The following is a 22,385-nucleotide window of genomic DNA, read 5'->3' on the forward strand; positions in this document are numbered from 1 at the left end:
AGGTTAAAATAACGACATGTTTCTTGACACGCGTAACTCCGTCACACCATCACTGCGAAGACGCCCCTTCAAGGCTTGCTAATACATGTAATAGGGCAGAAACATGAGAAATAATTTGCTGTTATTAGCTGCTGTCATCATACTGGTTGATCGTTACTGAAATGCTGCAGCCCTGTTCCTGTGTTGGAGTTTGGTAGCTTGGTTCTGACCAGTAATGTGTAAGGTTCTGAAAGGTATCTGGTTGTACATTTACAGTTTACTTACATTGTGTGTGTAGTGTTGGTTTGCCCTTTGACTTGTGTGGTACACCGAGACCCGTCAACATGTTACCTTAGCTTCCAGCAATTAGCAAGCTGTCTATGTAGATAACCACTTACTGCTGTCACTCACACCTTCAGGCAGTCGAATCAGCATGAGGGGCCTTTTAAGGGTTCTTGTCATCAGGGTCCCTACATGGGTTCTTGTTTACAGAGGTATTTTTGTCAGCTTGGAGTCCTGAAAACTGGTTTATTATTGTCTCCCTAAGAGTATCTTAGCATATAGCTTACAGTCTCACCAAGTATACATGTGTGTAGAGGAGAATGTTTATTTATATGTCAACAGGTGGTTTTAGTATCTTAGCATTTTGTTTATAGTTCATCAGTCTCACCAAGTATACATGTGTGTAGAGGAGAATGTTTATTTATATGTCAGCAGGTGGTGTGATAACATTTGATCAATTTTTAGTGACTTGATAGAGTTGAAATTGATAGATTGGTGCCCAGTATAATCAAGATGAGTTTGAGAGATGAGAAACGAAGGAGAATGTGTTGCATCTTCTCCTCCCAGTCTTGTTCAGTTGTAGAATATACACAGTATAGTGTTATTTTTCTTGATTAAGATATTGATTTTTTTATGTTTGGATATCAACATAAATTCATCATTCAACTCCATTACCATGCACTGTGACATCTAAAAATAACTAGCCAAAAATGTGCACTCGGAGGTTACTGTAGTAAATTTATGTAATAAGGCATGTGTTTTTTATTGGTAAAATGATAAACAAATGCTTGTTTTTATCTGTCTGTAATGGTGACTGCTTTCACAGTGTCAGTTGGTTTGTCAAGTTTCAGACTTGATGGTGACCATAGTCACAGGAACTGATGCCCGCCATTTATATCCATCATGAAAACTTAAACTGACAATATGGTCTTTGACAAACTTGAATCCAGCTGGCTGTGCTGGTGTTGACAGGGATTCATAGCTTCTTTGCTTCGGTCACTAGATTGCCAAGTTCAGAATTGAATATTTACAGACTTGATATAGGTGAGCTATATGCACTCACTTGTTACTGGGTAATATCAAAATTTTCTTATTACAATATATTGTGATATGTTTTGGTGTTATATTTTGCTGTATTTTAGGAAATTGGTTTAACGTTATGAAATAACTGTTCCTTTCTTACAAAACAATCAGCCTCTAGTCACTGTCAGGACTTGGAACTCGAGCAAAAGCATCTGCAGCGGCATCTGTCATTTTGATTTCTTTTATCTTTTAAGTGCCAGTAAATTGTTGTTATTTATATGATTTAAAAGTCATGATATGACCAATAAACATTCTCAGACTTATTAATTTATAATGATATAGAGGAAATACAAATGTAATTAGTAGTTTTTACAACATAATGGAAATTATCAATCATATTGGGTGAACTGGTTTGCAAAAGTGTTCCGAAATATATCATATTATGAAGTTTGAATTGCTATATACCAGTTAACCAGTATTATCGCCTACCCATAATCACTAATGGTTGTGCGCTCTTATGATACTGACAGAGCACCCTATGTAGGCCATTTCTGGTAATGAAACTGTTCCTCAGTTTATAAAGCAATCAAACTTGTGTACGATTGAGACAGTATCTTGAAAAACTGATAAACACTTTATCTTTTTTCATCAGATCCACAGAAAATCCCTTATCTGTAGTTATGATTAGTTCAGGCAAACAAGATGTTTTTTAGACCTAGGTATGTGTTCCTGTCACTATGTAGTGCTGTGTGACTCATGGCAGAGCCAGGCAAACACGACAGTCTCACAAGCTCCCGGAAGATTCTCACCTACTTTATAGAATGTCAACGTTAAATGAATATTGGTTTTCTGAGGATGTATGCAAGCATTTAAAGGTCACTTGTCAGCTGGTGTTACAGACTCCAGTCTACAACAGTGTTCACACGACACAGAATTCCAGATGATACTGCAAGTTATATAGGTGTCTTCTGTCATGGCTGGTCCTGCTCACACCTTCAAGTAACCAAGATATCAGCAGACATACTTGGACTGTAAATCTGTGAAGCTCATAGAGTCAAAAATGTGCAGAAAAGGCTGAAACTGTGTCATGCTGTATGCTGTTGTTTCACCAGCTGTTACCGCCATGACACATTATGTGATATCAGTTTATGAATTATTCCATACAAGTGCTATGGGTAAAATTATATATTGCTCAGTCCCTGAGTAGCAGTGTTGTTTAATGCCAGGGATTCCAGAGATATTGTTTAGACTCTGTATTAAGCAACCAGGTTTATTATTAAGTTTAGATTTATAACGTTGTACTCTCAGTATAATGTTCTACATGACCAATATTCTGTATATACCATTCTGATGTTCGGTATACACCATTCTGATGTTCGGTATACACCATTCTGATGTTCGGTATACACCGTTATGATGTTCATTATATACCATTATGATGTTGTATGTGCACCATTATGATGTTCGGTATATACCATTCTGGTGTTTGGTATACACCGTTATGATGTTCAGTATACACCATTATGAAGTTCAGTATACACCAGTATGATGTTGTATGTACACCAGTATGATATTCTCGATATATTTCCCATCTAATAAGTACACAATCCTGGTTCATAGTTAAGTATTTTCTGATGATCATCAGGTCAGCTGAAACCTGCTGCACATGAGAGGCACTAGACTAACAGCTGGTCTCTGAAATGAACATATTTTACTGAAAAAAACGTTCATAGTGAAAAAAAAATAATATAATGAAATGGAGCCCTGAGACTTTCTTCATTTACAGAAGCTTCAGTTTCAGATGTTTCAGATTCTTCTCATGACTTATACTCAGCATATGTGCACAACAAACATCAACATGTTCATTTGAGAAAGGTCACATTGACAGAAGAGAGGAGACACACTGTATCATGTCTGCCTGCCCACACCTCCTGGAACAACAGCTTGGATTTAACTGATGAGGGAACTGAGTACTTGAGAGAGATCAAATTGTTCAGGTTTCCTTGTTTTGAAACCATATGGCATTAGTTCATATTATTTTGCCATTGTCCAGTCTGCTGACCACAAGTTTGCAGATAGTGTGTAAGACCACTGCTACTTACTATGAGAATAATGAAAGTGTTGTTGGTGCCCTGGGCTCATCAAACACTCATCACAACCCTTGATTATTCTCTTTGCCTCATCTATCCCTTTTATTTCATAAAGTGGCTGCAGTTTCAGTAGTTGTTAAGTTAACAAGCATCACAACCCCCTCTGTTTGGGGCTTTAAAAAATTCCTGTAAGTCATGCAGGGGCAAAAAAAATTGAAATGGGAATTTTTGAGTAGGATAAGAAATCCAAAACATTCCACAACTCTGAGGTTTTGAGAGACTGACCAGTAAAAGGAAAATATTTACACCTGTGGACACCTGAGGGCACCTGCCGTTACCTTTGATGTTTGGGATAGGTGGGTCCCAGGTGAGACAGTTTAGGACAGACATGATCTAAGATAGTATCTGAGAGGTGCCCGGGAGTGTTCTCCATCACACCTGCCTTCAGGAGATGACAAACCTCCTTTCTGTATCACCTGCCATGGAGACTTTAGCTCACATGAACAATACCTGGCAGTACCAATACAACTTTTATGCTCTTACTTAGGCGTCTCAAAATATACAATTAGCAAAGAAACAAACAACTTCATTTCAGTGTAGAAAAGAACTCGACCAAGATGGGACCTGTGAACCTGTGAAAAACTGGAGGTGCTTAAATTTTGACTATTGCTTTGAAGAAAGGGTTGTAAGTAGGGGAAATAATGTGGTTTGGGGACTATAGAGTGAGTGAGCTTAATTTTTAGCTGCTTTTTGCAGTATTTCGCCAATATCATGGCTAGGGAGACAAGAAATTGTTCGCACATTGTACTCATTTGGGGAATATGCATGACGAGTGAACTCAATGACCACTAATCTACCCCACTGTATATTATTTTTGTTGGAAGAACATAAAATCTTCTGTGGCAGATGCTGACTGTTTTCTGGTGGTTTCCTGTGTGAGACTCTAAGAGTCAGGAACTAACATATTGTTTACTGTGGTACCCATTATCACCTGACACATGACATTTTTAATATCAGCAGCAGTCAATATGCAGAAATATTAGATTTACTCAAATAACATGTGAATCATCTAGCCAGAGGAATATGGGACAGCTCACTCACTGTACACTGCAGTCGTTCTTACCTGGGTGCTCGGTGCCGCACTCTCCAGGCAAATGATTTGTCTTAGGGATCAAAGGTAGAGTTGAAGCCATGTTCAAGAGTAGCTCAAGGCCCATATATCTTGGTGTGTTGGATACAGGATTCCTACAAGACATAAATATGACTTTACACTATTTTGTGGTGATATGTACAAGAAGTTATAAGCCATTGCATAGGGAGATCCAGGCAGGTGCCTGGTGGGTTGGATAGTTGCACCCCCCCACCCCTTTTTGTCCTGAAATTTTGTTACATGACCGTTGAAACGCAGGTGAAAATGAAGTGTGTACTCCCCCCACCCACCTCTACCCCCCTTTTTCAATAAGCTGTATCCGTTCCTGCATTGTCGGTTTGACTTGTGTACTTTGCATTGTTTTGCTGACTGTACAGCTTTCTGTATAGTGACTGATCCTCTGAAATATGATTCCTTTTGTCTGCTTGGTAGTGACATGCTACATAGGTATCCAGATATGTCATATTGGCATACTGCCCTCTTTCATTCTTTAAAAAGATTGTCAGTAACATGAACTGTATATTTACTTTAGGCCCATGCTAGCATAAACCATTGACAATCCAGTTCCTTAATAATCACTTTGAGGACATTTGGTCCCCTACTACAAATATTCTTGCTTATCCTAAAGAGCTTACATTATGGTTCCATATTTGTTTTAAATATGCTGTGTCAAGGGCACATATTTGATGGATAATATCTGAAACATGAACATGATCAATGTACAGAGAAGGGTTTTGAATATGGCATTAATGTTTGCTGAAGTTAGGAGGCACTGCCAGTAGACATGCCCTTCCTAATCTGGTCGTATCAGATGACAACTTATTTGATAATCAGCTTGAAACTGTTTCCTTTAGCACTCATTGTGTATTGCAAATCGTGAGTTTTATGTAACTTGTTAACACAAGAATGTGTGTATGAATAAATGAATTGAGATTTTTGTATATTATATTTCAGGTACAGGATACCAAGTACAAGACTTCTGGAGGAGACTTTTTTCAGCGTGAAATAAGAGATCAAGGCTTGTACTGGAGAGCTGGGCTGCAGCAGGTGAGGAACGTCTAAACATGCATGTTTTGTGTTTATTTCGTGATGCCTTCAAGTCGAACAAGGTGAGAACTGTGTATGCTGAATATAATTCTAATGATGTGTCGATCGTAAATATTTATGTACCCTGAGGGTGTTAACTGCTGACAAGCATTGTGGTGAAGGTGATATTTCATGGTTTCGGGTTTTCTGTGACTGTGAGATAGGTTTCCTGCTGGGATAGTGTCTGATGTTAAATGTGTTGTGCTTTCCAGTGTGACAATTGGTTATGAGTTGTTTGGATTGCCATTTAGAGATACTAGTATCTTTGAAATACGTGTGGGAAAATACCATGTTATGCATAAAGAGTCATTTACAGGTGAAAATAATTGCTTGATTATTGTAGTTGGGTTGTGTGATTTTGATCTTGTTTTCAGTTTACCCCAAATCTGACAATATGTGATACATGTTTATTTTTTCAAATACGACTAGGCTTGATTCTTATAGAAAAATATGTGTCTCAAATGATAAGCTGAAAGGGAAACATTGATTCCTGTTCATTATTAATGTCGTTTCAAATGTCATGGTGAGATATGTAGAAACTGAGACCACTTGATTTATTCTGAGTTATCAAGATACATTCTTTAAATAATAAATGAGTGGTGGTACAGCTGTATAGTAAGTTCCGTTATTAACTGTTGTGGGATGCTAGTCCAAGTCATGGAGGGTGTGTTCATGACAGACAGACTTTCTGTATATTTGAGCAGCAGCACTAACAAGAATGGAATGGAGAAGTGTGTCTGGATACTAAAATATGGATGTCACAGAAACATAAAGACTAGACACATTCCATTCCTTAACTGTTGAAGGGCAGCCAGTTGTGAATGGACATTTGACCACCCAGCTGTAATCGTCCAAATGAATACTAATCTGCCTTCTGGTGTCCTGGAGTTTCACCCACAGACTCTATATTGTGTTTGAATAGTGTACTTTATGTAAGAAGATGCTCTCCTAGAAAAGAAGTATTTAGCAAAATACTAAACACTCATCATCAATGTCTCTCCGGGAGACTTCCGTCTGTAGCACTCTTAGCTACGCTAATCACTGACCACATTCCTCACAACTCAAGACAATGAGGAAGCATTCCACCCCAGTCCAGCACGTCCAGCACGTCCAGGCACTCCTCCTGCTTGTAATGGACAGCTACTTAACGCAGGAGACTTTACCAGTAGCCCTCAAGGAACTGACCAAGACATCAATTAGTCACCTATCTATGTGGGTGTGGTCACATCATTTACAGGGACATGCTGGATCAGCTTCCAGCCATGTTGAAACCAGTGGAACTGGACATGACAACTAGATAAAGTGGACATGACATGCTGGACATGACAACCAGGTGAACTGGACATGACATGCTGAACATGACAACGAGATGAACTGGACATGACATGTTGGACATGACAACGAGATGAACTGGACATGACATGCTGGACATAACAACGAGATGAACTGGACATGACATGTTGGACATAACAACAAGATGAACTGGACATGACATGTTGGACATAACAACCAGATGAACTTGACATGACATGTTGGACATAACAACCAGATGAACTTGACATGACATGTTGGACATAACAACCAGGTGTACTAGACATGACATGCTGGACATGACAACGAGATGAACTGGACATGACATGCTGGACATAACAACAAGATGAACTGGACATGACATGTTGGACATAACAACAAGATGAACTGGACATGACAACGAGATGAACTGGACATGACATGTTGGACATGACAACCAGATGAACTGGACATGACATGCTGGACAGAAAAACGAGATGAACTGGACATGACATGCTGGACATGACAACGAGATGAACTGGACATGACATGCTGGACATGACAACCAGATGAACTGGACATGACATGCTGGACATGACAACCAGATGAACTTGACATGACATGTTGGACATAACAACCAGGTGTACTAGACATGACATGCTGGACATGACAACCAGATGAACTGGACATGACAAGTTGGACATGACAACCAGATGAACTGGACATGACATGCTGGACATGACGAGATGAACTGGACATGACATGCTGGACATGACACCCAGATGAACTGGACATGACATGCTGGACATAACAACAAGATGAACTGGACATGACAACGAGATGAACTGGACATGACATGTTGGACATGACAACCAGATGAACTGGACATGACATGCTGGACAGAACAACGAGATGAACTGGACATGACATGTTGGACATAACAACGAGATGAACTGCACATGACATGTTGGACATGACAGCCAGATGAACTGGACATGACATGCTGGACATGACAACGAGATGAACTGGACATGACATGTTGGACATGACAACCAGATGAACTGAACATGACATGTTGGACATGACAACCAGATGAACTTGACATGACATGTTGGACATAACAACCAGGTGTACTAGACATGACATGCTGGACATGACAACCAGATGAACTGGACATGACAAGTTGGACATGACAACCAGATGAACTGGACATGACATGCTGGACATGACGAGATGAACTGGACATGACATGCTGGACATGACACCCAGATGAACTGGACATGACATGCTGGACATAACAACAAGATGAACTGGACATGACAACGAGATGAACTGGACATGACATGTTGGACATGACAACCAGATGAACTGGACATGACATGCTGGACAGAACAACGAGATGAACTGGACATGACATGTTGGACATAACAACGAGATGAACTGCACATGACATGTTGGACATGACAGCCAGATGAACTGGACATGACATGCTGGACATGACAACGAGATGAACTGGACATGACATGTTGGACATGACAACCAGATGAACTGAACATGACATGTTGGACATGACAACCAGATGAACTGGACATGACATACTGGACATGACAACCAGATGAACTGGACATGACATGTTGGACATGACAACGAGATGAACTGGACATGACATGACATGCTGGACATGACAACCAGATGAACTGGACATGACATGTTGGACATGACAACCAGATGAACTGGACATGACATGCTGGACATGACAACCAGATGAACTGGACATGACATGACATGCTGGACATGACAATGAGGTGAACTGGACATGACATTTAGATGGACTACACATGACATGGCATGTTGGACATGACAACTAGATAGACTACACATGACATAATGGACATGACAACAAGATGAACTGCACATGACATGGCATGCTGGACATGACAACCAGGGGAACTTGACATGCTGGAGAAGATAAATGAACAGAATGGTTACGAACTGAATTTAACATTTAACTGATTAACACTTGTATATATTGTTTGTTGTTGAATATCTATGCCTAGAAAACCAGTGTTACCTAATCTTCCTGTGTCACAATGTGTTGTTGACAAAATTCCACACATTACAGCATGTAGTAAGTCCAGTCAACACCAATATAACAAGGCGATTGAAAAGCTTATTTACACAAACAGTGTTGCATATTTTTAACAAAAGAAAACTCAGGCTGATATAACAATATCCCCAACAAACAAGCCTGTTACAAGAAGCGTGTGAAATATTTTGTGATAGTGTAGTTGTCAGGTGTTCGAATGGCTGTTGTCCCCTCCCAGTACTACCCAATCCCATTATCCCTGTTTGACCTCACAGAGCTATGTTAAGCATAAGTCACTTACATTTCAGTGTTGGCTGTACGTGTCATGTCACCAGAAGGGGACATTTATATCGACATCGAACCTGATTTGGGTCACACTTGCTGTGACTAAAGAAATTTAGGCTTGTTCTGACACAAAGCGAGCAACAAATGTGGTATTAATTTCAATCTGTGAAAATAGATTTTTCCACATACTGGAGACTTGCATTCCTGTGTGAGGACTGAAGGCAGTACTGTCAATCATGTGCTATGTGTGTCCATATACACATATGTACCTGTCAATCATGTGATGAATGGTACATGTACGCATGTACACTTGTCACAGGATAGTAAACAATGTGGCAATGGGCTGACTCTGACAGACTGGCTGTGGGTTTATATTTTTCATGATCAGTTACCTGTAAATGTGTAATAACAGGTGAACTACACTTACTGATAAATGCATGATGGTACTAGCACAGTATACATGTTTGTTTGGTGTTTAGCCCCACTGAATAGTAACAATTATAACATTGATGACATGGTAATAATATAAACCATGATCACTTCAAGTTAAAGAAATGAACTCTATATTGTGAGTTCTCATTTTCCCAATCCCCTGCAGTAAGAAAAACATGACTCTCAAAGAGCTATCATGATGGCTGGAAAAGTAAATCACATTCATTTGACAGACTATCATGATGATGATGATGAAGTTGGTGATTATTTAAAAACTTCAATTGTGATGGTTATTTCATTTGTGGAGTATAACTGTCTTGCAGAACTACAATTAGTAGTAGATATCCCGCAGTCCTGATGTGGTGATAATGTTACTGTCATTTGACACTTGACCAAGGTAATAAGTGATTCTTGTGTCACACATGTTCCAATTTTCATCAGGCCTTCTTTGATATATTTTTATAATTTAATGTGTGTTGATGTTTTATTTATTTGAATGGCAAACACAGATAACATTGTTCTCCCTTCATGGTACTAAACTACTAAAGGCTTTTCTGAAATATATCTGTTTACGTCCTGCTGGTTTTCTGTGTCCAATCCATTAAGTATCCATGAGGTTTAACAGAGGACTTAATCATGTGACTGGCAGGATTCTCTTTGATGTCTGGTGGGTAATAATCATTGTTTTGTCTGCTGACTAGATTAAGATTGTCTAAGAATTGACTGGTAATCAGACTCCATGACGGAGCCATGGGTTCTTTTGCTTCTTGCTGATGAAGCCTCGGCTGCACCAGGGTTTCATGATGCAAGCACTGCCAATATCAGTGGGCACACACTGTTAACAGTAATGGTAGATTGCAGTCACCGAATCATTATATAGAGCATGAGGAGGTTTATTGATGTTTGACAACAAGGAGGAACACAGAATTTCATATTCAAAATTGAGCCACTTTTAACTCTACATGCAATATGGTGACAAGATTGTTGAAAATCCCTGTTTGTCTTGTTTTACTCTTTATCTGAGATCATCTTTCCTGAAGAAAACTCTGAATCATTTATCTGTTGATGACTTAAAAATTTAGATGAGTCAATTTTTGATAGACTATTATTCATATTAAGTACTGAACATGTTTTTGAAAAGGTGCAAACAGGATTAGCATTGCCAAACTTGATGAGGGCAATGCTCTTGATTTTACTTCTGATTTTTATCATGTTAAACAATACACAGAGTAGATATAGTTGTCACCATATTTAGAATCACTCAGACACTGAAAGGGTTGAGAGATGTACAAACCATACTTTTTTGAACATTTGTGTATGATACCTGTGATACTGGCCCTAGATGTTATAATTGTGATCACACTTTTACAAAATTACTATTTATATATTTATTTATCACCAGTGTTCAGAATACCTGCCTGCCCGACCATCCGAAATAGGTTCTTTTTCAACACAGACTGTCAGATTCTCAAATTCTCTTGCATAATGGTCAAGATATTATTTAGACTTGTATATGAAAGATATTTTGTGGACAGGTAAGTTATGATCAGGGCTGACAAGTTTTACATCTAACCTGCCCTGTGGTGTGTCTGGAATTTTTGGTAGTTTCATATACTGGTGTTATCCCACTTTCCACTTCAATACTGAGTGTAAAACTAAATGCGTAATATCTTAGGCCCTGGAACTAACTTGATACAAATGTACAGAGAAAGGTCAAAGTTACATGATGCACAGATGTGAATACATGTTTGGTTGATCGAGTCTTATATACTCATACCAAGCATCAATGCTTACTGTCAAATCATGCACTTTATTTTATATGGTATAAGTAAGTTTTTTTCAATATTGCTGATGACAGATCTTCATTTAAAATGAATGATTGTCATTGTCATCCAGCATAGCCTGAACAGCTGTTACATATTTATCCGACAGCTCTTGTGATCTCTCATAAATATATCATAAATTATCAACAAAGATAGGTTTTTCCCTACACTGTGGGAAAATTGAGAATTGAAATTGACTGACAGTGTCATATTTCAAGGTGTCATCATCAGGACACCAATGTTGCCTTGACAACAATTTTTGCAATTATCAGACCTGGCTTGCACCATCATTAATTCTGCATGAAGACAGAGACTTGAAATCTGTCCTGACCAGTTCAACATATTTCCAGCAATAATTCATGAACCAATCTTTTCAGTATCAGTTCTACATCAGAGTCAATCACTGTAGCTTTCCTGCCTGCAGTTTTGTTGTTAACTTTAATATGCTTATTTTCGTTGTATGGAAATCAAGTGGTAACATGTGATGTTTGGAAATGATTAATTATTTATATCTATTGTCTTCTTAGAATCATAAATTACAGGACTTTGCCTGCTTCACTAAGCCTACATAATGGCTCATCAGTTGCGAGAGTGGGTCATTATGTTGTCAACATAAGGTGCCTGTACAACAGTACAACAGTTGTACGGTTGTCTGCAGATGGCCACATCCACCCTATTCATGTCCCCATGCTGGTGTACAATTGTCTAAAAATCATGCAAAGGCTTTTTATATTTTCTCAACGAGAAAAATCCACAAACAGGTTGCTTCATTGGAGGTTGGGAGGATATGTTATTATATATGGAAATATACTGAAGATGATTGTTAACCGATGTAATCTTTTAAAAGTGTGAAGTTGTTTACAGATATCTGTTATGTCATTGTTACTGTTTTGAGAAAAGTGTATATCACTGCTTTGAACTTATGGGACAATGGTCTACGAAATTGTAGTTGTATCACTTATATTGAAAGAAATGATATTGATTCAATGCTTCTTTTTATAGTTCTTATTCGAACAGATTATGTCCTTAAATCTCATTTTGATTCATTTCATGAAGTATTCCTATGAAGTATTTATATATTTTCATGACATTACTTGGCATTCCTACACTCCCTGGTGTTGATTCTAGTGTTAGTCTTGTATTAAAACTGCTAGGGTACAGATAGGTCAGAGATAAACACCACTTAGCCTTCTTGTCTGGAACTACTCTTTGGAGAACAGAAATTTCAAAGTACTACTTCATTATCTTTCTTGAACGATTAAATTATAATCCTGGCTTATATTTACGATGGTGTGATGAGCGTCCTACCAGCTTTGTCAAATGTTGTATAAGTCTTGTGACACTGATATGTCACACAATATCATGTTTTGATACTACTACTGCATATTGGTCCCAATATAGAGTGGATGTCAGTGACTGGATTTTGTGTAAAGACTCATGAATGATAAACAGAGCATAGTGCATTGTTTTACCCATGCAGTGCCATGGCACTGTGTGAGTCCAGATTTGGTTTGGTATGGATGTTGTTTAACTCCACTCTCAGCAGTATTCCAGCTATATGATGGCTGTGATTGTATGTAATCAAGCCTGGACCAGACAATCCAGTGATCTATGCAGTGGGATATGATGGCGTGTTAGCCACCTCTTACAACAAGCATGGGTTACCGAAGACCAGGGGCCCGTTTCACGAAAATCTTGTACGAGATCGTAGGCTACGAGTGTTTTGTGAAACGGGCCCCAGATCTAAACTGACCCATGAAGGTTTTGGTTAGAATATTGGGGTTCAGTAACCCATGCTTGTCATAAGAGGCAACTAATGATGACATAATCATATAAAATAGGCAGGTACAGTTAGCTATGGATGTATTGTTGTTTAACAAGGAGATATATATACTACAGCTGGCATGGTTGAATACACCGGAAACCTATCTCCTATTCTTCCATGACAATGTAAACTGTAAAGTGTAAGGTGTTATTGAGTGAAGAAGCATAGGCTGAGTTAAGTGCTTATTAGTTCAGGTAGACAAGACATTCACTGTACTTTCCTATTAGACACAGAACGATAAGCCAACATAAAGTTGGAGATCCTGAAGAAAATGAGTTTTTGCAAGGTTTAGCTCAACACTTCACCTCAGTGAGTCTCCACGCTCTGGATGTAATGTCATGTAATGTTATATTAAAAAGTTTTAAGCAGACTGTTGTCCCTTAAACTTGAAACATACTTGGTCACACAGTGTCCGTTGCCTTCCTTTCCAGCAACATGTTTTGATGCTTGCACCAGAAACCTTGTGATCTGATGTATAAATATGAGCTTCCAGGCAGTTGTTGTCATTTGAAACCGTTGACTGACCAATCAGAATTGAGTATTTCATGGACAGTTAGTCCAGTGGATAGCCTGTCCTATGATATAGCTCATGTCAACCCTATCCATCATAATTTCTTAATAAAGAATTAGTATGTCAATAATGTTCTAAATCACTTAGTCTTTCAAACAACAAGTAAATGTGTTTATCATGCCTAAATGAAGTCAGTTACAATGGCCTATAAATACATGAGTGAGAGAAAACCTCTTGTGTGATGTCATGTAAAGTTGGCCAAGAGCTCATGCGTGTCAGCAAACAATTTGCAGGGGAACAATGCCTTGGTATGTAGACTCCACTTACCTCAGATCTGAATGTGCAGTCTGTTGCCTGATCCTGTGTTTAGATTTTGTCACATGACACAAGTAGGTAGACCATATTTTGTCCAGTTCATTCCAGATGGTGCAATGTTTCTGTCAGTCTTTGCACTGAACAATTGAAATGTTTGCATGTGGATGCGAAGAGATACACACTGTCCATCATACCTGTGTTGAAAGTTTGCTCCCTTTTTGAACAAATGGTGGTTATTTTCAAGACTCGAGTGGTTTGGGGTGCTATGTTTTACACATGACTGTTTAGGTAACCATAGCAAAGTAAATCAATTAGTTTGAATTTATCTTGAGTGTGCCACACATGTAGCCAGTGTGAACAACCAATTTGTGAACAACCCTTTGGCACGTTTGAATGATATAAAAGCTTTTTGGACTTAATTCTACTTTCCTTTTATTGGTCAGTTGTGATGATGTCATTTGACTTTATGAGTAAGTTCTAAAAACACAAGCTATAAAGCCATATATTCCTGTTATCTTCTAGCTGTCTTCATGTTATCTATCTGTTTTCATGTTATCCAGGGTGGTGGGGGAGTCTAGTAGTTAAAGGGTTTGCTTTTCATGCTGAAGACCCGGATTTGATTCTCTGTATTGGTACAGTGTGTAAAGCCTATGTCTGTTGTCCCTTGCCATGATATTGCTGGAATATTGCTTAGCTGCCTAAAATTAAACTCACTGGCTCAACATGTTATCCAGATGTCTTCATACTATCCAGCTGTCTTTGTGTTATTCAGCTGACATTGTGTTATCCAGCTGTCATTATGTTATCCAACGATGTTCATGTTCTTCAGCTCTCCTTGTGTTATCCAACTGCTATGTGCTGCTGTACATAGAGATTTGGTCAATAAATTCTGCATGAATGAATGTGAGATATGTGAACTATTAGATATGCTGGCAGCCCAGTTGATATCTGTGTGCAGCATATGACAGATTTGCAACATTCCATTAGGGTTATTGATGAGATTTTACATGCCATATCAGGGATATGGAGTGGAGGGAATATAGATATATTCACTGAGACATATTACTGACTATACAGGTCATGTCGTTATGTGTGGCGAGTGGAGAGGCTACCTGATGGGTAGCCGCTACAGGAACACAACAACAGATTACCACTTGATTGTCAATTTGAAAATCATTATGATGTCGGGGTGAAGCCTGATGCATGTTCCAGTGGGTGAAGTGGGTGACTGACACCCCTCCAGAATCTGTCTCTCGGTAAATGTGGGCATTAGATTTTCTTCACTCTGTCAGGTGTCACTACCCCATCCCACCCCACTCCTCTCTCCCTGTTTCTAGAGACTGGGTCTGAATTTGGAAAATGTTTGTAGCTTTACGAATTCTTAACGTTGATTGTAGACGATGTGTTAACAATGGGCTTACAATGTTCGTATAGCTACGAACATTTCTAGAATAGATAGTCTGGTTCTTTCAAAATCCTTGATCTGTCCTTGGTTATCAACTGGAGGATAGTAGGATCTGTTACTGCTTCATGTCAGTGATTATGAAGTGATATTAACACCTGATCCATATTTCACTACGTAGTGTGACTGTAGGTTGACTGCACTTTCACTACCCTGTGTATGCAAGTTCATGATCACACCGGCTATATTTGTATCAGTGTGTCACTTAAATCTAAAATCTATGAATATTCAAGTTACATTATTGATTAGCCTTATTCAACAACACCCAGCCACAGTGCCACCCACCATAGATATCCTCTGACTGTCGACTGGCTGGCTGCTGTAGCCTGGTGTAAACAGACAACTGAAGGAAAGCAAGCTGATGTGGCAGTCTCAGCACTGGCTAATCAGAGATAGGGACAGGAGATATGTGGCACCAGAGATAGGTACAGAACTGACATGGCACCAGAGATAGGTACAGGACTGACATGGCACCAGAGATAGGTACAGGACTGACATGGCACCAGAGATAGGTACAGGATTGACATGGCACCAGAGATAGGGACAGGAGATATGTGGCACCAGAGATAGGTACAGAACTGACATGGCACCAGAGATAGGTACAGGACTGACATGGCACCAGAGATAGGGACAGGAGATATGTGGCACCAGAGACAGGTACAGAACTGACATGGCACCAGAGATAGGTACAGGACTGATATGGCACCAGAGATAGGTACAGGACTGACATGGCACCAGAGATAGGGACAGGATTGACGTGGCACCAGAGATAGGTACAGGATTGACGTGACACCAGAGATAGGTACAGGACTGACATGGCACCAGAAATAGGTACAGGACTGACATAGCACCAGAAATAGGTACAGGACTGACATGGCACCAGAGATAGGGACAGGAGAGATGTGGCACCAGAGACAGGTGCAGGATTGACGTGGCACTGGAGATAGGTAAAGGACTGACATGGCACCAGGGATATGTACAAGACTGACATGGCTCCAGAGATATGTACCAGTACATACCACCATGAACAGCGTTCGTTCTAGCTGAAAATGTATAAGAAAATATTATATAAAATCATTACTTTTGACACCAGGCCTTGATGCGAGTGAGTCATTAACATATACTATACAGTAAGAGTTGAGTCAGTTGCAAATACTGTTTTTGTGTCTATTTTACTTTCACAGTAGGTATGCAAGGTAATTATCTTACAGTGATCACATAACTGTGATAAAAATGAAGGAGGATAACTGTTTTGTGTCCACTAACGTGGTCTAATGGAGTGATGGTGCTGGAGGGAGGGAATGCACATCTGGTTGCTGGAGGCAGTGAATGGAGAGGAATATGAGGCTATAATTACCTTCTTAATGGCCACTGGTCAATATCAGGAATAATCTGACCATTCAGCCATAGACATCTTCTCTCAGGGAGTCCAGCTGCTTGTCATTTGTGAAGGAAGATCTTCAATACTTTGTAACCAACAGTGGCCTGTTGTAGCTAGATGTTATAGCTGACTGCTGTGTATGGAGCTTGTGTTATGTACATGAAACATTGTCCTATTGTTTTGTTTTTTCTTGCAACAAGTCTCTTTAGGAAAAATAGTTACATATATTAAATGGCTGTGAAATCTAAAATCTAGTTAAAGGAGATTATAAACTTATTCTTAAAATTTGGATTTAGTACCCCAGTTGTGTGCTGGAGGTTGTTTGCCCAACCTAGAAGTATATATATGTAGTATGGGTAGCCAGCAGTAACTGAACATGAAGTTGCTCCAGGTGCAAGGTATCAACCTAGAAGTATATATATGTAGTATGGGTAGCCAGCAGTAACTGAACATGAAGTTGCTCCAGGTGCAAGGTATCAACCTAGAAGTATATATATGTAGTATGGGTAGCCAGCAGTAACTGAACATGAAGTTGCTCCAGGTGCAAGGTATCAACCTAGAAGTATATATATGTAGTATGGGTAGCCAGCAGTAACTGAACATGAAGTTGCTCCAGGTGCAAGGTATCAACCTAGAAGTATATATATGTAGTATGGGTAGCCAGCAGTAACTGAACATGAAGTTGCTCCAGGTGCAAGGTATCATTAGCCATGTGTCATTACCTATGTCCCCATGAGGTGTTTCCAAGATGGTTGGTTGAGTGAGTGAGTGAGTTAATATTTAACGTCACATTGGCAATGTCTCAGCCATATCTTGGCGAAGATGGTTGGTTGAAATATCAGCAGTTATCATACAAAAGTATTTTTCATTAGATGTGTATATAGTCTACTTCATTTATCCAGACATCCCCAGTAGAGCATTGCTGCAGTTTCAAAGCCCCTCACGTCCTTATCATGCTCATAGCAGCAGACGTTCATTTTACAAAAAGACATAGCAGCAGACTAGTCTTTAAAAACTTTGGCCGTTAACTACCTAAACCTGGTATTGAGAGACTGATTTTCTGCAAAAATGTATGATGTATTGGAGATGGTGTTTGTTATTGTTTTCCTCTTGTCATATGGGATAGATCATTGTGTCTCATGCATCTAAAAGTTGCCTTCATACTTCCGTTCACCAACACCATGGAACAGCTTTCAATCTGTCACCTACACACATGTTGGCAAACAGCTACAAAGAAAACATTGACAGTTCAAAAATGGCTGCAAAAATTAAACAGCATCACCTTTGAAGGGATGTCTTCTGACCATCTCAGCTCACTTGCCTGTTGACCTACAGAGCAAGAACAAAGACTGCGGAATTTTAATTGACGGCTGTGAAAAGACGACAATTGTTGAAATAGGAGGTGAGCAGGAGACAATGACAGCTATTATTTGGTATAGATTTTCCCAGGGCCATCTTTGCAATAGACCCGCTCAGTCATGCTTGAAGACAGGCTGGAGAATTCCCCTTACCCAGTGTTCATGTGTGGATTTCACCTGTCAGGTCACAGGTGGAGAAGGTGTTTTTGCTGGCCAGTCAAAGCCTGTTACAAGCTTCATTACCGCTGTCGCACTAGGTGGCAAGTGGCATGGCAGCATAAGCATATTTCCTAGATGAGATGTTGACGGAAGGTTTTAGCAGGTCTCTGTCTTTTGTATTGGAGTACATTATCTTCAAACAGACCCTCCAGCAAGCTGACATACATTATCTGGAGTTTGAAACACAGAGAAGAGAGATGTAACCATCAGGGGAGTTTGGGTGTTTTTCTGTTAGATAACACTTGTTGTGCGCTACTGAGTTCTGCATACTAAGTGTACATACAATGGCATCAAGACTCCTGCTTGGGAAGCCATTCAATGAAGGTATGTTGTTCATTACTTCTCAGCTGAGACATCCACATCAACAATCATGAGAGATTGTTGATTTACTGTCCCTCTCTATTAAAAAGCGTGATGTGGAAACCCGCATGACAAAAAACTTTCAAATGATACTGCAAAGCATGACTTGCCTCTGAAACTGTGATTTTCTATTGAATAGATGAATGTGATAATGTTCCTGGTGTTATGTTTATGGGTCAGTCACATGGTGCTGTAATGTCCTCTTTTCAAAAATGCTGGGATGATATAAAGATATAAAAACCTGTGTGATATGATTCATTAGAAAATGAGCTAGTAGTTTTGTGTTCGGCTGCTAGCTCAGTGACTTTTATGCATCCTCTCAAGCAGATGGGTCTGTTCACTTGCATCATACGTAGACTTGCGCAAGTCTCGAAGCAAATAGATATTAGTCTAAATCATGATGTCAGGATAATACATATTATCAGAACCAGTTACCCATGAAGGTCCAGGGTAGCATAAGCCTTCAGCCCATGCTTGCCAAAAAGACGACTCTGCTTGTCGTAAGTGGCGACTAACAGGTGCTAGCGGTCAGGCTCGCTGACTTAGGTGGTACATGTCATCAGTTCCCAGTTGTGCAGATCGATGCTCCTGCTGTTGATCACTGGACTGTCTGGTCCAGATTACTTACAGACCACCACCACATAGTTGGAAAATTGCTGAGTGTGGCAACTGAACTCACTCACTACCAGAACAAGTTGTCCCTGACATTTGCTCATCTTCACTTACCTGTTTAAGGACAGAGTCACTGTACACCAACTGAATTATCATTAGTACAGCCTTGAAGCAAGACTATGCCTTACCTTACATAATGTGCTGATACAAGACATGGCTGGCTAATGGTTGAGGACACAGACATCCCATAGAAAATGAAACCATTCATCAAAATGGATGGGCAGCCTCTTAGGATTGTACTAGTCTGCCTCACAGTCCATGAACCTCATTATTTCCCATACAACCCAGCTCTCCCTGCAGTGCTAAAACCCAAAGGAAGTAAGTCTACATTTCCACAGGTTCAGGTGAATCTCTAGTCTCCCTTGAGTTGCTTCTAAATATAAGTGGATTTCTTGTTACAATCAAAGCTATGTATGTATTCGGAGCCAAAGTGTTAGTCTAGGATTGTACTGCAATACTGTTTCCCTGTCTGGCCACGTTGTCCTTCCAAGTTATCCAGTTAGGCTTGTTTCTGTGTTACTTGTGATATCTCTAAAAGATAGTCATGAAGCTTCTGCTTGTATGTAAGTATGACAAGTGTATCATGGCAGGCAGAATACACCTTATCATCATTCATTTGGACAACTTCCGGTTGGATGATCCCCCAAGATTTCAGAAGTTGGCTCGAAGTTATACAAAGCCTGCCTATCAGCTACACACCTGAGAAAACCCCACGTTGTACAAAGACTGTAGTGTCTCCCTACAACCCCTATGACTTTATAGTCTCTGCCATAGTGTTTCAGATAGATTGGTGAACATTCAAGTGCTCACATAAAACTTTCACATTAATTTATACCATGCCCATGTGTGAGTGGTTTATGTCAGTCATGTGTTGGGCATTACACCAGGCCTGACAGTGTTTGACACCAGGGGTCTGTGTGACTTGTTACACCAGGGTTCTGTGTTACATGTTACACCAGGGCCATGTGTGAGTGGTTACACGAGGACTGTGTGTTACATGTGACACCAGGGCTTTGTGTAACTGGCTACACCAGGGCTTTGTGTGTCTTGTTACACTAGGGCTTTGTGTAACTGGCTACACCAGGGTTTTGTGTGTCTTGTTACACTAGGGCTTTGTGTAATTGGCTACACCAGGGCTTTGTCTGACATGTTGCACCGGGACCATGTGTGAGTGGCTACACCATGGCTTTGTGTGACATGTTACACCAGGGCCATGTGAGAGTAGCTATGCCAGGGCTTACACCAGGACCATGTATAAGAAGCTACACCAGGGCTCTGTGTGTCCTGTTACACCGGGCTGCATGTAACTTGTCACACCAGGGCCATGTATGAGTAGCTACACCAGGGTCATGTGTAAGTGATTACACATGGGCCATTTGTGAGTGATTACACCAGGGCTGTGTGTGACTTGTTCCACCTGGGCCATGTGTGAGTGGCTACACCAGGGCTGTGTGTGACTTGTTCCACCTGGGCCATGTGTGAGTGGCTACATCAGGGCTCGGTGTGACTTGTTACACCTGGGCCATGTGTGAGTGGCTACACCAGGGCTCGGTGTGACTTGTTACACCTAGGCCATGTGTGAGTGGCTACACCAGGGCTGTGTGTGACTTGTTACACCTAGACCATGTGTGAGTGGCTACACCAGGGCTGTGTGTGACTTGTTACACCTAGGCCATGTGTGAGTGGCTACACCAGGGCATTGTGTGACTTATTTCACCTAGACCATGTGTGAGTGGCTACATCAGGGCTGTGTGTGACTTGTTACACCTAGGCCATGTGTGAGTGGCTACACCAGGGCTGTGTGTGACTTGCTACACCTAGGCCATGTGTGAGTGGCTACACCAGGGCTGTGTGTGACTTGTTGCACCGGGACCATGTGTGAGTGGCTACACCAGGGCTGTGTGTGACTTGTTACACCTAGACCATGTGTGAGTGGCTACACCAGGGCTGTGTGTGACTTGTTACACCTAGGCCATGTGTGAGTGGCTACACCAGGGCTGTGTGTGACTTGTTACACCTAGACCATGTGTGAGTGGCTACACCAGGGCTGTGTGTGACTTGTTACACCTAGGCCATGTGTGAGTGGCTACACCAGGGCTGTGTGTGACTTGTTCCACCTAGACCATGTGTGAGTGGCTACACCAGGGCTGTGTGTGACTTTTTACACCTAGGCCATGTGTGAGTGGCTACACCAGGGCTGTGTGTGACTTGTTACACCTAGGCCATGTGTGAGTGGCTACACCAGGGCTGTGTGTGACTTGTTACACCTAGACCATGTGTGAGTGGCTACACCAGGGCTGTGTGTGACTTGTTACACCTAGGCCATGTGTGAGTGGCTACACCAGGGCTGTGTGTGACTTGTTACACCTAGGCCATGTGTGAGTGGCTACATCAGGGCTGTGTGTGACTTGCTACACCTTATTCCATGTGTGAGTGGCTACACCAGGGCATTGTGTGACTTGTTACACCCAGACCATGTGTGAGTGGCTACACCAGGGCTGTGTGTGACTTGTTACACCTAGACCATGTGTGAGTGGCTACACCAGGGCATTGTGTGACTTATTTCACCTAGGCCATGTATGAGGCATCAAGAAATCAGAAAAGATTGGAACTCAGGTCAAATGTGTCACATGTGACTGCTACCAAAATACAAGGAGAACTTTTGATATAGACCCTTATCATGCGAAATCAACAAGGGTTCTGTATGTTGTGTTCCTAAACCACAATCGTGTCAGCTGACATTGACGTGTTGGGAC

General features: G+C 40.5%; 1 protein-coding gene across 2 annotated transcripts in view; it reads left to right on the top strand.

The window, feature by feature from the left end:
* The window catches only part of LOC137268647 (uncharacterized), a 44,633-nt gene that overhangs the window by 14,864 nt on the left and 7,384 nt on the right, over nucleotides 1-22,385 (top strand). For both annotated transcript variants that reach the window (XM_067803223.1, XM_067803222.1), the window contains exon 2: nucleotides 5,479-5,571. The gene's annotated coding sequence lies outside the window, so the exon portion shown is untranslated. The remainder of the gene's footprint in view (nucleotides 1-5,478; nucleotides 5,572-22,385) is intronic.

The sequence above is a fragment of the Haliotis asinina genome, chromosome 16 (genome assembly GCF_037392515.1).
Source record: "Haliotis asinina isolate JCU_RB_2024 chromosome 16, JCU_Hal_asi_v2, whole genome shotgun sequence".
In the NCBI taxonomy this organism is placed as follows: Eukaryota; Metazoa; Mollusca; class Gastropoda; order Lepetellida; family Haliotidae; genus Haliotis; species Haliotis asinina.